The sequence below is a fragment of the Gadus chalcogrammus genome, chromosome 18, assembly GCF_026213295.1.
Source record: "Gadus chalcogrammus isolate NIFS_2021 chromosome 18, NIFS_Gcha_1.0, whole genome shotgun sequence".
Lineage (NCBI taxonomy): Eukaryota > Metazoa > Chordata > Actinopteri > Gadiformes > Gadidae > Gadus > Gadus chalcogrammus.
The window spans coordinates 9,266,345-9,274,861 of record NC_079429.1 but is presented as its reverse complement, the minus strand read 5'-3'; positions in this window follow the sequence as shown (position 1 = coordinate 9,274,861).

The window sequence follows — 8,517 nt, the reverse complement described above, 5'->3', positions numbered from 1 at the left end:
AGTCGTAGTGGTCACAGTTGTTCGTAGTTGTCATAGTGGTCATAGTGGTCATAGTGGTCACAATGGTCATAGTGCTCAAAGTCGAAGGGGGAATATGATATAGTTTGAGGTATGTTGTGTTGTTTATGACGGATCACACACAATGCAATGTTTTCTGTGTCTGTTCTTCATTTCCTTGAAACTGACTTCAGATGGATTTCATTTCAAACAAGATGAACACGACTGGCAGACAGACACAGACAGACATACACACACACCGGCCAGAGAGACAACACACAGAGGAGTATGGAATGATGGCACGATGACAATAACACACAAACAGACACACAAAACACATAGCATGCCTTCCATTGGCTGGTCGAGAATGGGAAAGGTGGGGGGTGGACCAGAAAAGACCCATGTCAGCATCAATTCTCTCTCTCTCTCACTCTCTCTCTCTCTCTCTCTCTCTCTCTCTCTCTCTCTCTCTCTCTCTCTCAAACGTCCCTTCGCACCCATGCTGAAAACAACTGCCCGTTAGCAGGGATTCACGTACGCTCAGCCGGCACTTTGCGTGACACGTACGCGACAGAGCAACCCACTGCAAACTTGCCCCCTTGAGGGCGTGCTTCACACTGTGATGATAAGACAGAGTGAGTGCCCCCAACACACACAAACACACACACACACACACACACACACACAGACTCACACACATGCACGCAAACACACAGACTCCTGGACTGATGCGAGTGGTTCATCGTTTATCTTATTCTTAAGCTACAAGTGGCTTGGAATAACACTCTGGATCAGGTCATTTGATCAAGGTTGAACTCTGAAACACACTTTAGTTTTGATTGTTGACCTTTGAACTCATGGTCAACATACAAACACACACACACAACCACACACACACACACAACCACAAACACACACCAGCACACATACACACTCACACACACACGCACAATCACACACACACACAAACACACACACATATAAACACACACCCTCCAGCCCCCCCCCACACACACGCATAAACACACCCACATAGGCACACACATGCAATCACGCAACCATCCCCTATACGTCAATGTTACATTAAACATAAGGGAGGCATGGCGGCTGAGTAAACACGCCCAGCATATGGGTGTGTTGAGTCTACTGCATTCGCTTAAAGCTCTGTGGCTCGCTGCCGAAACCTTGTAGTCGAGAGTGCCACTCAGTACACATTCCAAGCGAGGCGCATGTATAACATTGCAGCCAGGGCAGCAAGTCAAGATTTCACCTCCATGGTTAAGATGACATGATCTACCCCCCCTCCCCTCCCAAGTTACAGGGAGAGTGCATTCCAAGACCATAGATAGGCTACAGGGAGCCGGTCGTACGCAGAGGAGATGTGAGTGGCTTACAGTCACTGTATCCGTCAATGTATACGCCTTACACTGATTGGCATCTTGTGCATTTAGAAGGTACGCACATATGTACGCCACATATCAACACACAAGGAGGTCTCAGAATATGACAGTATGGAAACATGTCTGTCTTCCAGTACCAACGCATATATATACAACAAAACACAAGTGAACATCATAACATGGGTGTCACAAGACAATACCCCAACACGTTTATACTGTAACCCGAGGATCACAACACACTGTCTAACATTGTGTACTGTGTACACGATTTACTAACAGTAGGTAAGTTATCAAGGAGTGTAAGACTTCAACAGGCTTGCCTCAAGAATGTCTGTTGACTTAAGCACACCGAAGAAAAACCTGATGGGTTTGTGTGCAGTGTGGATCAAGGGTTCTATACTTACATCGGCTTTTACTCAAGCGTGACTTTGGCACCAGAGTTGAGACGTAGCTGCCGCCAGTCGGAGGGCGTAGGAGAGCCCCAAGTCTACGTCAATCTATGGATGGTCACCGGGGTTCGATGTCCTTATTTACACTCTGTGACATCGTTTTCCGCTGGTTCTGCTGGAGTTCACTTGTGCCATAAACCCCCGCCAACACCACCCTATCACAGCCTTATCATGCATCAGACCCCGCCCACTTCATGATAAACAGCCCCGGCAGACATGCCTCTACGCGGAACCTTCCGGGTTCACGTTTGTTGTTTGTTGACCGAAGGGCCCGAAGAGTTTGGCTTCATGCAGCTCTTCATGCATTTACATCCATAGCCATACACAAACACACATCTCGACACACCCATACACACACAGTTTTATACTGTCGATGGCTCGCCAAAGAGGGACACGTGATTCTATTCTGAGACTTTATTCATCTAATAATGTTGACAAACTGCAGCAGTGGTCTGGTATTGATCGGGGAAGCGAGGCCTGACAGAGAGAGAGAGAGTGAGAGAGAGACAGAGATAGAGTAGAAGAGAAAAATGGAAAGAGAGGGAAATAGATAGAGAGACGGAGAGAGAGAGAGAGAGGAGAGAGAGAGAGACGGAGAGAGACTTGGAGAGAAGTTGATAAAGATGGAGAGAGAGCTAGACAGAGAAATAGAGAGGTAAAGAGGCAGGTAGATGGAGAAGAGAAGGAGCGAGATAAAGACAGAGAGAGAGTAAGAGAGAGAGGTGGAGAGGGAGAGTTATAAAGAGAGGTAGAAAAAGTTGGAGGGACTCGTATAGAGAGAGACTGTGGTAGACAGCGAGAGAAAGAAGTAGATAGAGAGAGAAACTGAGTTAGATGACGAGAGAGAGAGAAATAGAGTAGAGACAGAGATGGAAATAGAGAGAAAGAGAGATAGAGACAGAGAACAATAGAGTAGAGACAGAGAGAGAAAGAGAGAAGGTAATTAGGTATTTTCAGCGAGTTTGCCCGACGGTGGGTTTCAGACCACTCAGACAAATGATCTTGTCCCCAGATTTTAATCAGACACAGAGGACATTGAGCGGGAAACAGGCTGCCAACTGTGGCCTTTACTATTAAAGACAATGTTATCAAAGCCCAGCCCGGCCACAACGGCTCAAACACAATCTGTAGTTGAAAATGGGTCACATGATAAAATAAGTAAGCCTCGAGGAAGCGGTTCAAAGGGGTTTAGTGATGATAACCGAGTTACATTATAATTACATAATACCTACCAAGTGCGCTCCGGCGTTGCCTCAATAGCAACAAGCAACTATTTAAAAATGTTATAAATAAATGCTTTCCTTTTGCAAATAAAAATAACATGTGGACTTATGTGGCTTTAAGAAAAGCCTATATTTGGAGGATAACTAAAATGTAATGGACGTTGAAAGTAATATAACAAAACTTATTGAATTGTTGACTTTTGTTTAGAAATGGAGATGGTGACTTGAATGTCTGTGTATTATTATTATTATCATAACACGAGATCAAACAAGAAGGAACATTGTAAATTGTAAAAGGGAAGGAGAAAGTATGGCTGATTTCTTTTTAGGCTCATAGTGAGCGTCTTCCCATTATAGTTTCTTCAGCAACAGCCACTTCCTGCCATTTCCCTGGAGACGGGTGAGAATATCACTCAAGGAAAACGCTTCCTTGTTCCATGACTACACTACGTAAACCTCCGTCATCGTAACACCCGCTATGATTCAGCGAAAGGCGACACAACCACAGCTCAGTTTCTTGACCACCGATGACCCATTGCTGCTAACTGTGCCAAAGAAATGTTCCGGAATCCCTGGGTGTGAGTCACGAGTCATGTGACCTCCTCCACCTCCATCCATATCCTTGGTCCTTTATGTTCCTTTTTTTGGTCTATTTTTGGTTTCTACATTTTCAATACCTGTGTTGTACAATTTAGTCAGACTTTATCCTTGTCTTATAGACATCCGTTATTATCAATGATATTGCGTCATGTTTTAACTGTTAATAAAGCAAAAAGTAAAAACAGAAAGAAATACTCCATCCCTTCCGCTGAATTGGGTGACACATGATTATGATTGACCTTTGATTGTTGGAGTAAGCACTTCATCAACCCCTCCAGCTTATCATTGCGAGACACTGTGAGCTGTTTGTGAGGACCAGGGGTTGCCGGGTGGGGGGGTGGGGGGGGGCCCGGGGGGAATGTTGTTTTTCCTATTAGCATGAATTCAACCAACCGTCACGTATATCCAACCGTTGCACTCACCACAGCGCTCCTTCACATTTGCGGTGGTATGAGGTGGTAGTCCCCGCCCGCATCGGTTTGAATGGGGAACAAGGCAGCGGTTGAACTGGCCTTATCTAGCTGGCGGTTCAACAGCTTGAGCTTCCTCTCTCGGGAACGACCTAACTGCTACGATCAGGCCTCTGGGTTTAACTCTGAGGAAAGTCCTGTTGCCTCACTCATTTCTCATTTGGCAGATGTTTTATTCCGGCTTACAGGAGAAAGGCACCATTATAAGATTTGCGTTTTAAATTTGAAAAAGCATTTGAAGTCCCACAAAGCAGCTACCAACAATAGCCTGAGAAAAAAAAAGATTTACCCGGCACAAATCCAGAACCCCCCCCCCCCCCTCCCAGGAAGTTCTGGTTCCCATGGCTTCGTAGAGTTCACTTAAAATGGATCCCGCCGTTTTTATTAAACAGCCGAAGACATGTGGGGCAGGGTCCAGGCCTTTGAGAAGGCGTTGGCAACAGAAGCCATGACCCACACACCGTTAACTGAGATTTAGATGAACAGGCTACGGCCGCTAACGATGAAACGTAGCAGTTGGATGAGTGTCTGTGTTTTCTGAGTTTGGCTGTGTTTAGTTTTGTTATTGCGTTTCAGCGATTTCATTCATTTTTTAAAGCCCAGAGATGCGTCTAATATTTACACGACTCAAATGTAGAATTGTGTCTGCTCCGCGGCATAGCATTTCAATACCTTATTGAAATGCTGATACGGTCGGCGGTCCGTTGGGTTCGGCGCCCCTCACCCTCACCCAGAGGTTTTCGATCACCTCTTTAGAGGTGTGTGGGAAGGCATGTCAAACATATAAACACGGGGCACAGGGCGTCTATAAGCAGCGTCTGTATTATAAATAAACTGTTAATACGCCCGGACTGCAAAGAGGCATTCCAGAGTACATTCCCCCCGTGCGTGGGGTTGAGAGAGTAGTTGAGCAGGAGAGTAGGAGGGGCTGGGGGAGTAGGAGGGGAGGGTATTTATGTCCTGTCCACAAAGCCCACCTAAAAAAAAAAAAAATTGAATAAATACTTGAAACTCAGGGTGGGACTGGAAGGAGGGGGAGGGGATCGTGATTATGTTGTCAAGATCTAAATGTGCCTTATTTTTTCTCACATAAGGGACTTTTTTCACTTTTTGTACTTTTCAAGTACAAAAAAAAACTGTGGGAAATCCACAGAAAGAGTGCAGGTAGAGTCAGAGAGAGAGAGAGAGAGAGAGAGAGAGAGAGAGAGAGAGAGAGAGAGAGAGAGAGAGAGTTGGCAAAGAATGTGAGAGGGACAGAGAGAGTGAAAGCGAAAGAAAAATATGGCAAAAGAAAGATGGAGAGAAAGAGAGAGAGAGAGAACGAAAGAGAGAAAGTGAGAGAGGAAGCAAGAAAAAGATGAATAGAGATAGGAAGAGAGAGTGAGAGAGAAAGTGTGTGAGTGAGCGAGTGAGCGAGTACAGCGGCAGCTATGTTCTTTTCTGTTAATACATTTAATAACAGAGTGATGAAGGCAGGGCAATCACGTGACCCAAGGTAGACAACAGGAAGGCTGTCTCCGTGGTGCCGCGGCCCAGGAATGTGGTTTGGTTTGGCTCACAAGTCTAACTACAGGAGGGGTTTCTCCCTCTCTCCCACTCTCTCTCTAGCTCTCTCACTCACTCACACACACACCGCTACACATGTCAAGTCAAGGAAGCTTTATGAGTGTGGCGGTTGGACTGAAAGAAAAAAAATCTGTTGACAATGCAATTGGATCCATAGCATAAGTAGGAAATATGATGAAATGCATCGAAATAAGGAGCTCATTGCATGACTGTGTGAACGGTACAAAATACCCTTTTGGTCTAGTTTGATTCATCCATGTCGCCACACACGCACGTACACAAAATTGCAGATACACACGCAGCCATACATACCCACACACGCACCTGCACACACACACAACCAAGACTGTTTGGATGTTAAACTTGTTAGTGCTTTGCCCTTGGTTCTATGAACATCCTTACTGTACCTTCTTCTGACAAATGTGCTTATTGTTCATTTGTACAATAAGAACTTACTGTACATACACTTATTGCATTTTTTCATATTTTTGATAGAATCGTCTGCTAAATGCCCTGAATGTAGGGACGTTGCGTGTGTGACTGGGGATCTGTGTGTTTTTGTGTGTGTTTGTATGGGTTTGTATGTGCGTGTGCGTTTGTGATTGGCAATGTGTATGCGTGCGTATGTGTTTTTACAGTGGTTTGCGTACAGTCCTTAAAGAATGCAGTGAAGTCAAAGTGCAAGTTTCACACGCCCCCACAAACACACATGCACACACAAAGGCACACACTTGGAGACACACACACACATTTTATCTTTACAACCTATCCCCCGGCCCTGAGGAATCCGGAGCAGCGGAGCCGGCCTCTGTTTCTGTTGGCATCAATGTCCAACTTTTATTTTAACAGCAGCGTCCAATCAGGACCATTTTGGGTGGAGCCATGTGGAAAACTCACTCAAATTCTCTGCACAAAAAGGCCTGCTTAGCCTGGCTTAGCTTTAGCCCTCTGGGTATGGCCTCCTCCCAGTACCTGGTCTGACTGCCTGGATGACTCACTGAGGAGAAGCCGGGTGTGGATAGGCACACATCCCTGTCCAACCTACCTGGGCCAGACCCCCGCCCTTAGTGATGGACGGAATTATATGACAGTGATGTCATATAATTGGTTTCCATTATATGACAGGAACATTCATTGAATTATGCATTCATGAATTATGGGACAACATGATTGCTCAATCGATTGTCTGTCTTGTGATTGGTGGTTCTGAGTATATTCTGTAGTAATCAGTTCGATGTAATTAATTATTTTTTACCTTCTCATCAATGTACAAATAAAAGTATATAGGGCAACCTGTGCATTTGATTATTATTAATATTTCAGATAAGCCATTCAAAGGCAGTTGTTACGCTCATATCTTACAGATTACATTACCTAACATATACTGGGACATGGGTATTCTCTGATTGCACTGGTCGATGAATCGTTACCACTACAGAAGCAGTGGGTGCACAAGAAGTCAAACAACATTATTGATTTTAGACAAGGGACATTCCCCAGTACAGATAAAGACCATACAATAGGTGTAGCAATTGCAGGGTTAGGTAATGGTGTGTTTGTGTCCATGTGTATGTGTATGTGTATGTGTGTGTGTGTGTGTGTGTGTGTGTGTGTGTGTGTGTGTGTGTGTGTGTGTGTGTGTGTGTGTGTGTGTGTGTGTGTGTGTGTGTGTGTGTGTGTGTGTGTGTGTGTGTGTGTGTGTGTGTGGGTGTGGGTATGCGCTTGTGTGTGTGTGTGTGTGTGTTTGTTTGTGTGTGTGTATTCATATGTCAATGTATGTATGTGTGTGTATGTGTGCGTGTGCGTGTGCGCGCGCGTGTGTGTGTGTGTGTGTGCGTGTGCTCGCAGATGCTTTGTTTGCAGGGGATTTTAAGGGTGTGAATGGGAATCTCCATACTTCCCCTTCTGAACTTTGGCATATTCTCAAAATGAGCACATCAAGGGAGAGAAGGCATAAAGGTGGAGCTCACAAATAGGTGTGGGTTTCTAGTGCTCAAACGTCCTCTTCATAAAACGCCACCTTCGGGCCACCTCTTTACACACCACACCCGTAATCCTTACAATATACCACGGAGGCTAGAGAGGCATATGACTTATAACTACATGGGTCAGTCAAAGGATAAGCATAGGATAATCACTGTGTGCCTCTTAAGTCCCCCGCTCAAAGGGGACAAAGAAACTCAATTCCTCATCCTGGTCCTTATTCACCTAGTGGTCATCTTAATTCTAAACTATCTAGGTGGGGGGCGCATACCGCATTCAGTTCTCCCCACCCAGCTAGTGTTTAGAGCCAAGATGGCCGCCAGGTGAATAAGGCTCATAGAGAGAACCTTTTTATTCTGTCCGGTTGGAGTCGGTGATGGGTCATGGGGGTCAAACCCAGGTCATGAGTCCAGGCAGCCAGATCTTCCAGATGTGTGAGTTAGCTGTCAACGATCAGTGTGTGTTTGTTGTTTCTCTGCATCGACACTCTGGGGGCTAACACGGGACCCCGGGCTTGTTTACTCTGAGACTTTGGTCGTTACATTTGCTACCCCCCCCCCCGCCTGACCCTTCTGTCAAAGGAAAAATGTGTGGCTCAAGAACGCTTGTAACCGCTTGTTTGACCATGTCAACACTGCTGCTTTAATCACGGCTTAAACTGCAAAAGTCAGTGATAATAAATAAAGCCAATGATGCTATGTTTCATCATGACCGGGACCCTTCCATGTTTGCAACCTGCTTAATTAAAGATATATCAAATCCTTTTTTCATTGTCTTTAATGTAATATTTTTTTCAAATGTAAACATACATTAGAATTACTTGCTACCA